This window comes from Aythya marila (genome assembly GCF_965140915.1).
Source record: "Aythya marila genome assembly, chromosome: 14".
In the NCBI taxonomy this organism is placed as follows: domain Eukaryota; kingdom Metazoa; phylum Chordata; class Aves; order Anseriformes; family Anatidae; genus Aythya; species Aythya marila.
In genome coordinates, this window is record NC_139055.1 from 6,560,512 (window position 1) to 6,576,165 (window position 15,654).

The window sequence follows — 15,654 nt, forward strand, 5'->3', positions numbered from 1 at the left end:
AGTAATGCCTCATACTGAAACAATATGATTTACTGATGATGTGCCAGCCATGCAACGCAAAGTCATCTTACAGTGCAACCATCCGCCCCCCCCCCCCCGTTGGTTGTTTTTTTTTTTTCAATCTGCAACAGTTGGAATATCTGCCCTCTCCTATTTCATACTGAACACACTACTGGTTCCACAATTAAAGAAATTGAAAACAAACAAATAAACACAAAAAAAAACAATCTAGCAGAAAACATCACTTTAGTATAAAATACCCATGGATGTAGGTAAGTCTTCATGTTTCTTCCTGCTTCTCACACATTACAAACCCACCCACCTAGAATTAAACGTATATGAAAGGTGTTGGGCTACAAATTCTGGAGCTTTGGGTATGCCACAAAGCTACGTATATTTTGTTTCATTTATGGTTCCCTTCATTTGGAAAACAGGTGAGGGTACGGTATTAGATGAAACATTATTTCTGATGAAATGGCCATCAGTGCAAAGCCTTGGATGGTGCTCAGGAACCAGTGAGAGATCACCAGTCCAGCTTGCATAGGGAAGCCCTCTAGATAGCATCTGCCAAACAAGCAAAGTTCATGGGACCTTACGGGAATGGAAAACTTCCTCTTGTCTTTTTTGGCTGTGAGGATTTCATCAACAGCCTAGCAGCCCAGGAGTCCAAGGTGCAGTTTTGGCCAGTTCCATCAGTTCTGCTGGTAGTCACAGAGCTCAGCAAGTCCCCTGCAGAAGCTGATTTAACCCACGTGCCCTGAGACAGGCTGAATTACCTCCTGGAGGAGCCAGCTCTGGAGTGAAGCCAAACAACGAGTTCAGACCAGTCTGTTAGCTTACAGATTTCTGAAGTTAGGGGAGGTGAATCCCAGCCTTTTTATCTTTCTTCACTGAAAACTGGAAATGGATACAAACAAAACATGCTCTGGGAGGGAAGGGTGTGAGTGAAGAACTGGCGTGGAAGGCACAACACCTGGGTTTTGTTTCTGGCTCTGCCACAGCTGCCTTTCAATGAGTTGTGCTCTTCTGGTGCCTAAGCATTATGTAAGGGGAATAAAGAGAATTGTCTTGTGTTTTTGCTTTATAAGGCCTTGCCTGTAACAATACATACAGCACCTTGGAAGTCTTGAGTCTCACTAAAACACACACACAGACACAAAAAAAAACAACTATGCATGACTGCAGGAATCACAAGGATTGAACAGATAAGGAAAAAAAAAGGAAATAAAGAAAAATGACAAGTCAAGGTCTCAGCCTAAATCAGCAGTTCACAAACTGCTGGCAAAAGGAAAAGAAACGAAGCCAGTAACCCTTCCACCTTTTACCCATACAAGCTTTGTATGTCCAGCATTTGTAAGCTGTATGCTAACACTCACAGACTTCTTTTAAGTCCACAATCTCATTTGTAGCTAGTAAGTTGTTTTTAGTTAAGATCTCTGTTGTCTTGGGCATCTCTACACAGGTTTTGAAAATAACCCATGAGCACAAGAAGGTCAGAAGAGCACATGTGAGAAAAGTACATGCGAGGTACTTGACAGTGGAGGACTTGGGACCATCAGATGCACCACGGACAGCCAAGCACCATGTGCCAGCTGCACAAGTACTTCTACCAGGTAAGTGGGATTTAAAAGGTCTTATGAAACCAGAGATTTTTGCTTGTAAAAACTGTTGTAATGGGCAAATGGTTTAAATTAAAGAGTGAGCCAATCCAAATTTCTCTGAGAAAAAGGAAAGGGATGAAACCCAGCTATCTGAGAGCAGCATTTGGGATTACTGGACCCAAAACAAAGCACTTGCAGGTGCCTGAGTGAGGGATATTATGCACTGTGCTGACTTATCATACCGCATGAATTACAGGGATGTGGCTCAGACACTTCTCAAGCCATCTCAAGTTTAAATGGGCTGGGCCCATCCCTTTTATCTTCTGCACAAACTCTAGCTTGGAGTTTCATTCCTTACCAGACATGACTTACACCCTGTGGAAAAAAAGAACGGATCCTGTCTGTTCCACTCGAGCTTGCTCATAGCCATAATTTTAGTCAACCAGATGCCTCCGGCTATGCTGGGATAGAGCCTGGTTCTGGAAACAGGTGGGGGAAGGATAGAGTATGATTAAGAAAAGGGATTGGAGAAATGGAAAGAGAAGAGGATTCAAGGCAGAAGTTCAGCCTCCATGAATCATGGCACAGAGAAAGTTAGGCAGGGAGGATGCACACAGTCCCTAAAAAGAAACCTAATGTGGTAGGTAACCTAAGATTTCAGTACCCTAGTCATATTTTGCCCTTTTATTAGGATAGGTGTTGCCCAAACAGTTTCCACACGGGGAAAACACATGACATTTTTGCACATCAGCCAAATGGGTGGTGGTGACTGCAGTGACTCCTCTCCAAGATGCCTAGTAGCACCAGAGGCTTTCTATTTGTTATCGTCTCAGCTGCCACTGGCCAAACCCTCCAGTTGATAATGACATGCACAGTTTTTCTAACTTCATATTCCCAGCTCGGACTGGGCTCTCAAGGCCGGGCTGGTTGCTTAGTTGTTTGCTGTTCTCCCCACACCTAAGGCTGTCCGTTTCCTATTGTTTCAATTCAGGCTCTTTGGCCTTACTGACTGGGGTGTAGATTCTGGTACTGCACAAATGAGAGCAGCATTTTGATTTGGGAATTCTCCTGCATCTGAAAGGATGAAGAAAAACCAGGAAATGCCCATTCCTGTCAACAGACGCACTAGATAGGAAAACTTGACCCTAAAACAAACACTCGTTGAGGAAATTCTGTTGTCATTCTGCTGTCTGCAGTTATACTTTCAGCAAACATCTAGTGGGGTAACCCAAAGGTAATTCAACTTCCCGCATTACTCCTCTAACTTTGGCCTACACCCACGTTTGTGTATAAACCACTGCACTTTCCACATTTTGCTTGTCTTGATCTCCACTCAGCTACTGAACCAATGTCTGATGACCTCTGGTTACCCTCCACTGAGTCATCACCATGTTCTCCGTGCTGCTCAGAAACTGGGTGGGATATTGTTTAAGCTGGAACTAAATAACACAAGCGTTATGTATAGAGGAGTTGGGCTATATCCATTTCTGCTTCTTTTACTGGATTTTCACAGGAGTTCAAATGGATTGGCAATAGTTAATTTTCAAAGCTAGCATGAATTCTCTCCTGGATTTCCAAGCCCCACGAACCAACAGCTACATGTCCTCGCTTCATGGCCAACACCTAGAGCACAAAGGTTTCTTACTGCCTATTGCTGGAGAGCCGAACTTGTTAGCTCTTCCTTCCCAGGTTTGATCTGAAGTCAGCCAGTCAAAAAGCCAACCTGTGTGGGAGTTTGTACTGAATTCAAAACACAGGGGCCTCAGACTTTTGGAATAATCCAGTGGGAAAAGCCAATGCTGGCATGAAAGTTGCCATCGAACCTGCTACTTAATGGATTACGCATTTGTTTTCTTTAGTTATTTTGTTAGAGAGGAGAAAGATTTTGGGTGCAATTTTGTGTTAGTCAGTGATACTCACTGATCTCTTGTCCCATTTTCCATACTGTTGCTATTTTAGAACAGTGAAGGAGAATGGTTTGTAAAGGTTGTATCTCCACTCAGAAGTTGACATCTCAGTTTGGTTCTTTCCAAGGAAAATTAAGATCCAGCAAGCATAACCCTAGTTTCTTTGACATGTAGGCTTATTAGAGACAGAGCATCTATTCTGACCTGTTTCCAATGAACCTGGAGCTGAAACCAATGGCTTTAGTAAAGCCTACATCTTCCAAAGGTGATGTCTCTGCCGGCAACCTGGCAGTGCTAGGACATGTGCTTGGCCAGAGTCCACAGTGCTGAACTGGATCCAGAGTGCACCAAGCAGAGAGTCAGTGTGAGCAAACCCTTAACAAAAAGATCAGTGCTTAAAATCTGTTCCACTTTTCTCCTCTGATGCTAATTAAGCTCCCTACAGATTTTGAAAGCTGTTGCTACAAGTTTTGTGGAATTTCTTGAAGTTAATAATGAAGATGTGGGTGGAGATTGCCTGCTGCTTACACCAAGACTAAAACATTTTGAAATCAAACTGGCAGCCACTAGCAGAGACTAAAATACAAGAAAGAGGAATTCCCTGAGTTAACGAAGTGGGGAGCAGAAGCTGCAGGGTGAAGCTCACCTTCACAGTGGCTTTGCTTAGCTATGAAAAAAATGACTTTTCAGAAAGAAGGATTTTCAGGATTTCAGTTTCAAAGAGCAAAATGAACTTCCAGACTGAAATCATCATCATTGCACAAGCAGAATACTCTGACTTGCGTTGCTCAGTTTATTTTTAGAAAAAAAGGCTATCTTCCTGGTTCAATCTTTATAAAACCACTGAGGAATTCTGCATGGAGTGCACCTTTCACAAAATCTTATGGTAAATCTAAATATTCTTGTTACCTCTGTAACTTTGCAAAGCCAAGATTTCACTCACCATTGCTCCAGAAAATACTGTCTAGGTGGGGCAAAGCTCTTTTCTGTAGATTGGAATTTTAAAAAACCTCCCATCTTTTATCTCTTGAAAACAAAGAAGCCAAGAACTAAATAAATGAGGCTGGCAAATACTTTTCTGAACACTTTTAATGTTGCCGTTGAAAAAGGGAGGGTGTTGCACATGTTTAGCAACAGGAAGAGGAGACACGAAACTTTGCCTCAAAGAACAATTTTATATAGTGTGACCAATTGGAATGACATGGTAATAGCGGGACAGATGCCTCGAACTCCTCAGCCCTGTCTCTGGGATGGAAACGTTAGCAGCCGAGTGCCCCGAGTCACTCCGAGACACACAATGGCAGTTCCGCCTCGTCAACGGTATTTGTCCATTAAAACTACCTGCTAGAAATTCATCACAATATTTAGACTGGATTCAAAAACACAATTGCAATTCCCACAAAATCCTGTATTAACTAGAATAACACTCCCTGTGCCAGTCAAAAACTAAGCATACATTATAAATATGTATTATTCAAATCACCTAACAGCGCCGTCTAAGTAGAAATACGGGAGAGCTCCACTAAGTGAAAACAAGGTTAGATTCTGCTTTGGGAGGATCAATCTATAACGGGTATCCTGAGGTTTGTTTTATCTCAATGTTTTTCCAGTCATTATTTCATTCTCTTTGAATGAAACAAAGTTGACAAATTGGCCTGCTCATATCCAAACCACACACTGCTTGACTTCATGGCACTTGTGGTTTTAGGGGATTCATTGTTTGCAAAGAGAATATCTTTTGCCGGGAAGATCAGACTTCTGATGCAATCCCATGAAACCCACAAACCACCTCCCTGTTCAAAACTCCAGGGTTGGGGTATTTTTCCTTTTTCTGCCGAATTCTTGGCAAATGTTTCAGATCGCAGGCCATGACTAGAATCCTGAAGAAATCTAAAAAATTTGTTTGGCAAAACCTCTGGAGATTGTTCTGCTTAATCTGCAGAACACTCATTTCAGATCCTTTGCTACTGTGGAAAATGGCTTTCCTCTTAATTGATGTCCCCACCCCTCTCACCAGGGATACGTTTATGAGGAATGAAAATACAAGTGTGTCCAGAATATCTGAGGGCTCCAAGAATAATGCTTACCACCTGTATCAAGTGCACTCCTCTTCAGATCATTTGAAAGTCAAAGAGGCACCTAACTCCCATTCCAACGTGCCAAGCTGAGATTAAAATTCAACAAGTTTTATACTCTCCAGAAATGCTGCTTGTAGCTGCTCAACCGTCACCAAGATCCACCCCGATGCTCGCACCGACTGCAAAGGGTGCTACACTGGAGCACCCTTTGCCGAGCAACTGGAGTGCTCTCTGTTTGAAGGTAATGGATATCAAATTAGATATCCATCAGATAATTAGATACCCAAATTGTTTACTTTAGAGCATCCCTGGTCTTTAGATGACAGTTTGCCTCTGAATGGAAAGCTGACATATAGGACATAGCTTTGCTTTTAATTGGTGCCTTTAATCAGCAGCCAGCACTGTGCAGACCCACAAAAGCAGCGATTTTTTGCATCTTTAAGATGAGACACTGAGGCACTGTTCACATACAATTTTGGAGAAAGGCTGCAGTTACTGGTAAGTGCAGCCATCAAGGGAATTTTTTCCTATGAATTTGGTTATTTTCTCTGCATAAACAAAGTGCTCATATTTTGATTCCCTTGTCATTAAAGGAGCTCATTTCTCTAGTTGGGAAGCAGGAACGAATCCTGTATTGTTTAAGAAATCAGTCATATGCAATAGATAACAAATAACGAATGTCAGAGTGCACCCTTAATGAACAACTGCTAGCATGAAGTGCATTTGCATACACTCTCTTGATAAATGTCACTACAGCAGGAAAAATGAAAATCTGTTCACAAATGATACACTACAGAGAAAACAGAAACGATAAATCTGCATCTAAACCATTTCAGAAAATAACCCGACACTAAGTAAAATCTCCCCAAAACCCTATTCTCTCCACCAAAATTTTCAATTCCCAAGCCCTACCTGACATTTCTTGTAATAAACAGCATCAAAATGTGGGTAAATGAACGAAAGCAGAATAATGGCATGTGAGAAAAATCCCCCTCATGGGATGGCATTGTTCCAAAAGTACATATGGAAATTAATATCCTAATTAATAAGGGTTCATGAAGCACAAAATATTAATGACAGACAGAAATAGCTGCAGTGCTTCTATGTCATGACATGCTCGGGGCACACAAATTGGCAAAGATGTGTTAGATTTACAAAAATATTTGGAAATTTTTCCAGCCTTTCTAGTCCAATCCTCTGTGTGAGGATTGCATGCAAGTGTCTCGCAGCACTCAAAGCCAATTTACAACGATGTGATAAACCAACTACCAAAGCCACTCTTGTCTCTCCATCTCCAGCATTCTTAGACACTGATGAAGCAATGAAATTAAAGGGAAATAAACTGATAAACATGCCAGAAAAAAAAAAAAAAAAAAAAAAAAAAAAAAAAAAAAAGAGGGCTAATAATTCAGAGCTAGTGAAAAAAAATAATTTTCATCCTTGTTTCTTAGTTTCCACCGAGAGATAAAACGCCCAACTGGTTTGAACAAAGTCAATTGTGGAACTCTTGAGCTGGGCAAATGCTGTCCTTCCATGGGAACCCTCCAAACAGGTTACTGGAGATTTCAGCTTCTTATGTACCCCTGTTCCTGTTGTTTTTCCACTTAGAAGGCACAAGGCCAGTTTTTGCCACAGGAGGATTTAGCTCAGACCACTCAAAAATGAAAGATATAGCCAGATTATTATTTTCTGTTTGTTTATTTGTTTTGGTGTTGAATTTATCACAGACTGACCATGGAAGAAGTTAATCCTGATATACTTTGGGAAAACTATAAATAGTTACATAAAGATATTCTGGCTGCAACTGCATTTCTGTCCTATGGCTGCTCCCAGCAGTTAAACCAAAGAACCAGAACTATCCTTCAACAGCAGCTCTAGTATCCACCCAATAAAAATTATATGAGACAAGCCAAAATCATGACTAACAAGAGGCTGAATTCACAAACATGTCATATATACAAATATTAATCCCATGGCACAATCTGACTTCCAAATTAAGATGTGCTTTGACAAAGTGCCTCGGGGCAGGAAAGGCTTTGGAGCAGTTTCCCATTAGAGCCTCCCACCCAGCTCTCTGACCACTGCAAAGAAGATGTATGACCACAGGTGGAGAAGGCAGTAATAGGAAATATGCAGTACACCGATCACAACCCACAATTTTTAAAAACCTCTGGGATGGAAGATGAGGAGCTGTGAATAACAATGATACTTGAGCAAACAGTAACTGAAAGGAAAAGGAATCAGACCTGTGACCAACTAGCAGTTTTTCAGTCACTGGCACCAAGCCTGAATGAAGGAGACATTTTGAAGATGGGCAGAAAACCTGATGTCAGAAATGCTGAGCAATGTACCCTGCTGTCAATGAATCTCTCCGAGCTGGACGGTGAAGCCGGCAGCTCAGTGCCTTGGTCTTCAGGAGGCCCGTGAGACTAGAAAAGTTTCTGGTGAGATCTGTGAGGCAGGCAAGCATGAAAATGTAGACTTTGCTGTATCAGCTGGACAAGCTAGCGATGCCAACTCTGAACTGGTTGGTAAGTATTCCTTGCTCTCCTGCTCAGTGGGCTGAATGCCACAGACTCCTGGTAGGAGTTACCAAGCCTCGCAGAACTTGCTTCCCATAGCTGTCACTAGTCAAGCCTCGTTTTAAGCAACTTTTTATTTTCTATGGGAGTTAAATTATTTCCTAGATGGATTCCACAACAAATTTTTTCTTGAACCTCTTTTCATGCCAACTGCTTCATGCTCATTAGTCATTCATCAGTCCTGAGATCTCTACAGCACGTCCCACAGCATCAGTGTCCTCACTTGCCAAAACCTACTTGCTGCTCCTCTGAGATGACAGGGCTAGGGGAGCCGAGTGTCTCCCTTCTCTCTCAGAGACCTTCAGAAGAGAGAGTTAAAAGTTTATGTGAGCTCGAAGAGAAGCTGGGCTTATTTATGGAAGAGAAACCCACAGGTGGCGAGTGCATATGAAGAAACCCTGTGCAGTCCTGGAAGCAAGTGCAGCTGGATGAGCGCCAGGATGAAGGCACACGTGCACTCACCCTGTCCCAACATTCCTGGGAGGGTGAGGCCTTCCTAACAGCCAGGTTTGGAAAGAACCTTGGTCTGATGCACAATGTGTAGAAGAACATGTTCTTAAGCTAAAGCTTGTCAGAAACACAGAATCATTCAGGTTGGAAAAGACCTCTAAGATCATCAAATCCCACCATTAACCTAGCGCTGCCAAGTCTACTGTTAAACCGTGTCCCTAAGCCCCACATCTACAACAGCTTTTGAAAACCTCCAGGGATAGTGACCCAACCACTTCCCTGGACAGCCTGTTCCAGTGTCTCACAACCCTTTTGGTGAAGAATTGTTTCCTTATATCCAATCTAAACTTCCCCTGGTACAATTTGACGCCATTTTCTCTTGTCCTATTGCTCGTAGGATGGGAGAAGAGACCAATCCCCACACTGCTACAGCCTCCTTTGGGGTAGGGATAGAGAGCAATAAGGTTTCCCCTGAGCCTCCTTTTCTGCAGACTAAACACCCCCAGCTCCCTCAGCCGCTCCTCGTAGGACTTGTTCTCCAGACCCCTCACCAGCTTCGTCGCCCTTCTTTGGACTTGCTCGAGCACCTCCATGTCCTTCTTGTAGCGAGGGGCCCAAAACTGAACACAGTACTCAAGGTGCGGCCTCACCAGAGCTGAGTACAGGGGGACAATCACTTCCCTAGCCCTGCTGGCCACACTGCTTCTTATGCAAGCCAGGATGCTGTTGGCCTTCTTGGCCACCTGAGCACTCTGCTGGCTCATGTTCAACTGGCTACCAACCAACACTCCCAGGTCCCTTTCCAACAGGCAACTTTCCAGCCACTCTTACCCCTGACTGTAGTGCTGCATGGGGTTGTTGTGCCCCAAGTGCAGGACCAGGCCCTTGGCCTTGCTGAACTTCATGCAGTTGGCCTCAGCCCATCGGTCCGGCCTGACCAGATCTCTCTACAGAGCCCTCCTACCATCAAGCAGATCAATGCATGCACCTAACTTGGTGTCACCTGCAAGCTTACTGAGGGTGCACTTGGTCCCCTCATCCAGATCATTGATAAAGATGCTGAATACAATGATGTTATGAGTCTACGATGTGCATAGCTGGGCTTCTTCCTAGGCTACTCAAGACAACTCGGCTGTGCACAGGCAGCAGCCATTAGCCTGCTGGCATCTTATTTGATGGATGAGGCACAGCAGCCATCAAGCCATCACAAAGTGCCAACAACAGGCCTCTGGGGGAGGAGAAGGGGCACTCGTTGGGGACAGGAGAGCAGGGAACTGTGCTAGCCCTTAGATGCCAAGTGCAGGATAGGCAGCAGACAGCACTGGTGTCTGAGCCTCAGCTGACAGATCTGTCGGGCTGGAGCGAAGTGGTGGTGACGTAAGGCCAGAATGGCAAAACAAAATAGAAAAAAAAAATTGTCACATACAGCTATAAACAAAGCAAGCAGCTGCTGCAATAAAGCGTGTCAGATTATATTGCCTCTACTCCAGGACTCCTATTTTCTTTTGAAACCGCTAGTTTTCAGAAAACAGTTTTTAAAGGTTCACTGAGCTCACATAGTATCACACTGTAAAATGTCCTATTCACCTGAAACAATCTTGTAATATTACTTTACGCTGGAAGAAAATCTGGCTTATGCTTTAAACCTCTGGAAAACTTGACACCTGTCATTACAATACATTGCACACTGGATACTTGAACAAGTGATGGGTGAACTGCAGAAGACTGAAGCTTATCTGATTTTTTTTTATTTTTTTTTACTTCAGAAATCAGGCAAAAACCCTGAGTGTCAGATTTGTGACATTTCTGGTGCTTCCTCCTTCTGGTGGGCCACAGAATCCCTTCCTGGGATTTCTAGTCTTGCTTTCATGAAAGGGACTGAAAAAGGGAACTAGATGAAGGTACCTTACCAACGCACACCAACACCGTGAGACTGGCTGGATCAAATCCACATGCAACCCTCAAGAACAGTGCAATGAAAATCGCCTGCAGGATATTTTAAACAAAGCAAACAGCTCTGACAAAATATACAGAAAGCGAAATCAGAAGCAGGCAATTCGAGTATTTCCATCACCAAACCAAAGCCTTGAAGAGCAAATTCTAAACATTACATAAATGGCAACTTGGAGCCAGGCTGTTCATAGCACTTCGGGAGGCAGACCTAGAGCAGATTTCAGAGAAGACTGAGCAAATTTCCCAGAAAACTCCCCAGCAGAACTGCGATCACTGCTGACACACTACAGCTTTGCTAGGACACGAACTAGTAGAGGCAGAGGAACTTATCATTCTACAAAACAGTGCAGCTCCAGTGTAGTACCACTGCCATATCTCAGCTAAGAATATGATCTGTGTGTCCAGTACACACACACCAAAACACAGCGCTGCGAGCTCAATGCAATTCAGCCAAGAGGAACCTATATTTAAGGTTTACAGCATGATTACTGTGTCCAGCAAAACGTTCCCAGTAATAATCAAGCCCAATACACTTAAATTTAATAATAACAAAAAAAAATAATAATAGTAATAATAATAATAGTAATAATAATATAGAAATTATTTCAGATCAGAGCATCATACTAATTATTGAATAAAGCTTGGCTAAAACAGCTTTTACAGTCCATGATGGAAGAATTTAATAAAACTTTTCCAAAAACAGCTGCAAGGTCAGTTCAGATTTTTCAGGCTTAAACTGAAGCAAGGGGGATGGAAGATTGTTTAAAACCCAAACCAGTGTCTTCATTTCCTTCCCAGTATGAATTCTGCAGAATGGCTGTTCACTCAGGAATGCTAACCTGGATGCACTGAGTGCTTCAGGGCTTTTAAACTACTGTATGCGGCTGGGTAATGCTATGGATTTAACTGAGTTTCATGCTAGCTATTACAGTGTCAAACCAAATTCAAATACTTTCATTCATGGTCTACAGACCAATTTACAAAGACTGTTAAATAATGCCTGGAACCCTGGAACTTCATCCATATGAAATGCTGTAATGTGTTTGCATTTGAAAGACATTTTCCTCCTAGAGCTCAAAACTGGCCAGCCCTGGGCCCAGCCTGGTGAGCCAAATTTCCTGACCCACTCATCCCTAATTATTCTGATGGCCCCACAGTAAAGTAGACTGCAGCATTTTTGTAAGCAAATGTACTTAGCAGACTCCTTCAAGCTTCTCACTCTGCAGCTGCATTTTTTTTTTTACTTCAGTGTTAAAGCTTAACAGGTCCGACGTTTCTGGATAAAAATTCCAGATAAAGTCCAAGTATCAGGTAGAGCTCAAATATTTTACCAGCTACTAAGAGAGAGATCAGCTACTACAGGAGACATCAACCAGAGGGGGATGGAGGTGCAATTTGCTTGGCAAAAGAAACTAATTTTCCCTCTTCTCCCCCAACAACTTAATGAACAATAATAATAACCATTGTGCAACACAAAGTCCCAGAAAAAAACAAACAAACAAAAAAACACAACTTGTTTTCATAAACAGTGAACAAGTTAGCATTTGAGCTGCTTCTCAGTTCTGGGTTGGACGTTTCTTGCTTCTAGCAAGTTGTTTTCTTGTTTTCCAACTGATCAGTGTGAAGAATGTCAAAACAGATTGCGGATGAGACGTGAGACTTGTTTTCTGTTTATTAAGGAACAAAACATCTTTTGTTCATGTAATTCTCTTTGTTTAACACTAAATAGTTGTTTGCTGCTTAAAATCAAAATGTATTCTAAACTTATCCAGAGAAGATTCCCCCCCTCCAACCCCACTCCATCGAGATGATGGCATTTAGTAAGACTACTTACAGCTGAAGGGAGAAGAGGAGTAGAGGCACAGAAGAAATGGAAAACAGCAGCCTTCCCCAGACTTCTGAAGTGCTCTGCTTCTCCCATTTCATCCTCTCTGGGTCCCTCTCCTCTTCAGAAGCAGACCCAGCCCCATGTTTACTTGCTTACTTAACGTGCCACCACTCAGATCGTGGACCTATTCAAAATAGAACAGGCTGTCCTTCCTTCTCGTCAAGGATGCTAGTGAGCAGAGAAAATGGCAACAGGGAGCAAACAGTGTGGCCATTGTGCTGGGAACTGTGTTTCAACCTTCACAGCACTTGCCAGCCACGTGTGTCAATATATTTTTAAGTATCACCGCATGTGAGTAAGGGCGTATGACATAAGACACAAAAATCTCACCTCTTCCTGAAATATTTTAAGGTCTAGTGTTTCATGCAGAGCCTCAGGTGACAGACCCTGGCTAGGCTTGACTCACGTTCCGCTGGACATAACCCCTGGAGACCTGGCACACGTTCGAGGACACAAACCTACATGTTTCCGAGCTGAGAGAAAGTTCTTGTTGCTTTTTTGGACTTGTTTTCTAAATTTCGTTTGGGAGGCAATGCAAATCTCCAGAGGAGACACAGAAAGCAGCTAGCGAGCAGGCAAGCAAGAAACACTGGCAGGCAGCATGTGAACATTGTGCAAGAGAATCTATAGTTGGAGATGGTTTGTAGCACAGACACCAAGCACCCCGTAAAATGTTTCAGATCTCCCGAGCACTGCTCCAATGGGCTTTGAAGTGTTGACATCACATAAAATAAAATGCATCGCAGTCCAAATTATCGCATTGGTTTTTCCCCCTCTCCTCACTTTGATGGCTTCTACAAAGCATTTTATATGGTTGAATAAATTTGAGTAACTCTTTACAAGTAAATCAAACCAAAATGGTTTAAAAAAAAAATATTGGATGCTTGCTACTAGCCTCCTTTGAAAAAATAAAGTGTGTTTCCAAATACACTGCGTACAAGATGGTGTGAGGCAGTCTGATTGGTAAACAGCAAGGAAGATGAATACCTCTCCAATGCACTGCGATTTTTCATCCTCAGACAATTGCTGTTTCCCAAATTAATGACCAGTTTGTTGATTAATTGACAGTCTGTATCCAAAATCAATTGTCTTTTCTCTCACTTACGTTCTGCCTCTTTGTGCAAGTTGCTGCGTGAGGTTTGCAAAAATAAAATTTGCAAATTAAGATTAATTTATAACGCGATCCTTGGCCAGATCTCTCTCTATGTTGCAGCAGATGGACTTTTGTGTGAAATATTTTTCCTTAGTTGCTATAGAAACATGCCAACATATTTCTGCTTAAGTGATTTGCTGGAGAGCTGTTTGTTGTGTTGCCCAGTGCTGACAGGAGTGAATCATTTTTAGTCTTCAGTCAAGGCTGATTAAAACCTGGTCTCTGGGTGTCTTACCGCTGCTAACTGCTACTTACACGAGGGACACACTGGTAAAGCAATTATGTCTGGGACATTTCAAGCATGCCTTGAAGTAAACCAGGCAGGTGGAAGGTTAAAGTTACCAAAATGACTAAAAGCTGAGAAAAACCCAAGGTTTACAAGCAATGGTATATAAAGAAAAGGCAGAAAAGTTGTGATGCCCTTTACAAAAAAGGATTTAAAAGATATTTGGTTCTGATGCAAACAACCCCAATCAGTGCTGAAGTCCTTTACTATTCAGCCTCCACTGAAGCTGAACATATCAGGATCAAGCCGAAGATGCTGGAGGCAGGTGGCTCAAGCTACCCATGCCTGTGCTGCTGGAAGGGGCAGTGCTCAGCTGGGGTAAGACCCTGCCTGCATCGGAGTTTCCCCACCTGAAGCCCTTCCTACCCCCAGCTGCAGCCACTGGGTCTGGGTCTCACAGCAGCGGGGCTTTGGTGATGCCCCCAGGTAGCAGTCAGGGCACGGACTGCAACCGGTGCCAGACCTGGGAGCTGGGAAGCCAAGGGAAAGTCAACATGGAAGCAATGTGAATGATCAAAGACCTTGCCTTTCTCTGAATCTCTGTTCCAGAGTAAGCTGGCAAAGTAAATACTGCCTCAGAAAGTGAAAAGACAAAGCTTGCTAGAGAGCTGACAAGTCCACCCCATTTCTAGGGAGCTGGCACTGAAAACCTTTTCACCCCTTCTTGGTCTTCCTGCCCTGTGCCTCAGTTCTTCCTCATGTAAAACGCAGCAAAGGACACTGACCACACGCCGATGCTCTGGGATCGACTGATGGAAGCTTTCTGTAAGAAGCAGATCTGATTACAAAGCAAGGGGAGGCTCGTAGCGATTTCAGAAGCTGCATGAAAAGAAGTAAACCCTGTGATTAGACTTGAGGAAACAATTCCCAATTCCCTCAGAAGCAAAACTGCAGATATGTCCGTGTTATTAAATCACTTGTTAAACCTAGAGATAAACTTCTCTGTTTTGGAAACAATATGATGTAATTGAATGTTAAAAGGTATGTTTCTTCATAACCTTTCATCCAGAGCTGGCTGCCAAACCTCTCTCCTTTTGTTAGCCAGCCATGAGATCTGCTGCTCAGTATTAGCACTCGAGCCTTACATTAGCAAGCCTTCAGAGGTGTTTATAACAGGCTCTTTAACTGGCATTTTCTCTCTGTTTTAACATTTTCCTCATTTCTGTCCCTATTTTTTGAAGTACACTCCCACGGTGGCAGCGCTCCAACCTTTCCTACCTCCAAGTGAAGGGCAGGCTACCAGCTACCTTTATAGTTAAAGCCAATTCTTCTGCTTGGCCAGCTTGCAGGGGATCTTAGTCCATGGAATAGTTGATTCCCTGCCCATGGCAAGTATATGAGTCATCCCTCCAAAAAGTATAACCTCTGCTGTCCCTCACCGAGCCGTCCAGGAGGCCTGAAGGGCCAAAAGGCTCTCTGGATATGGCTGATGCTATTTCAGGATGCCCAAAGCTGTCTGATTTACAGATAACATGCAAGAGCTGGAGGACCAGGAAAGTTGACCTAGAAAGCAGTTTGGTTCTTGGTCCCATGAGTACAAGTCTTGAGAAAACCATGGAATTTACTCTGTATATGCTCCAGGAAAGAATCTTGCCTCAGTCCCAGAAGCGGACATGCGTGCATTCAGGGCATCACCATGAACTTGGTGCTGATCCAAACTCTGGAGCAGAGCAGGAGCCGGTGAGGCCCACAGAAAGCTGCATGTGCCCTGAGGAATCCCTCTGCATCTGAAACAGAAGCTGAAGCAAGCAAGCAC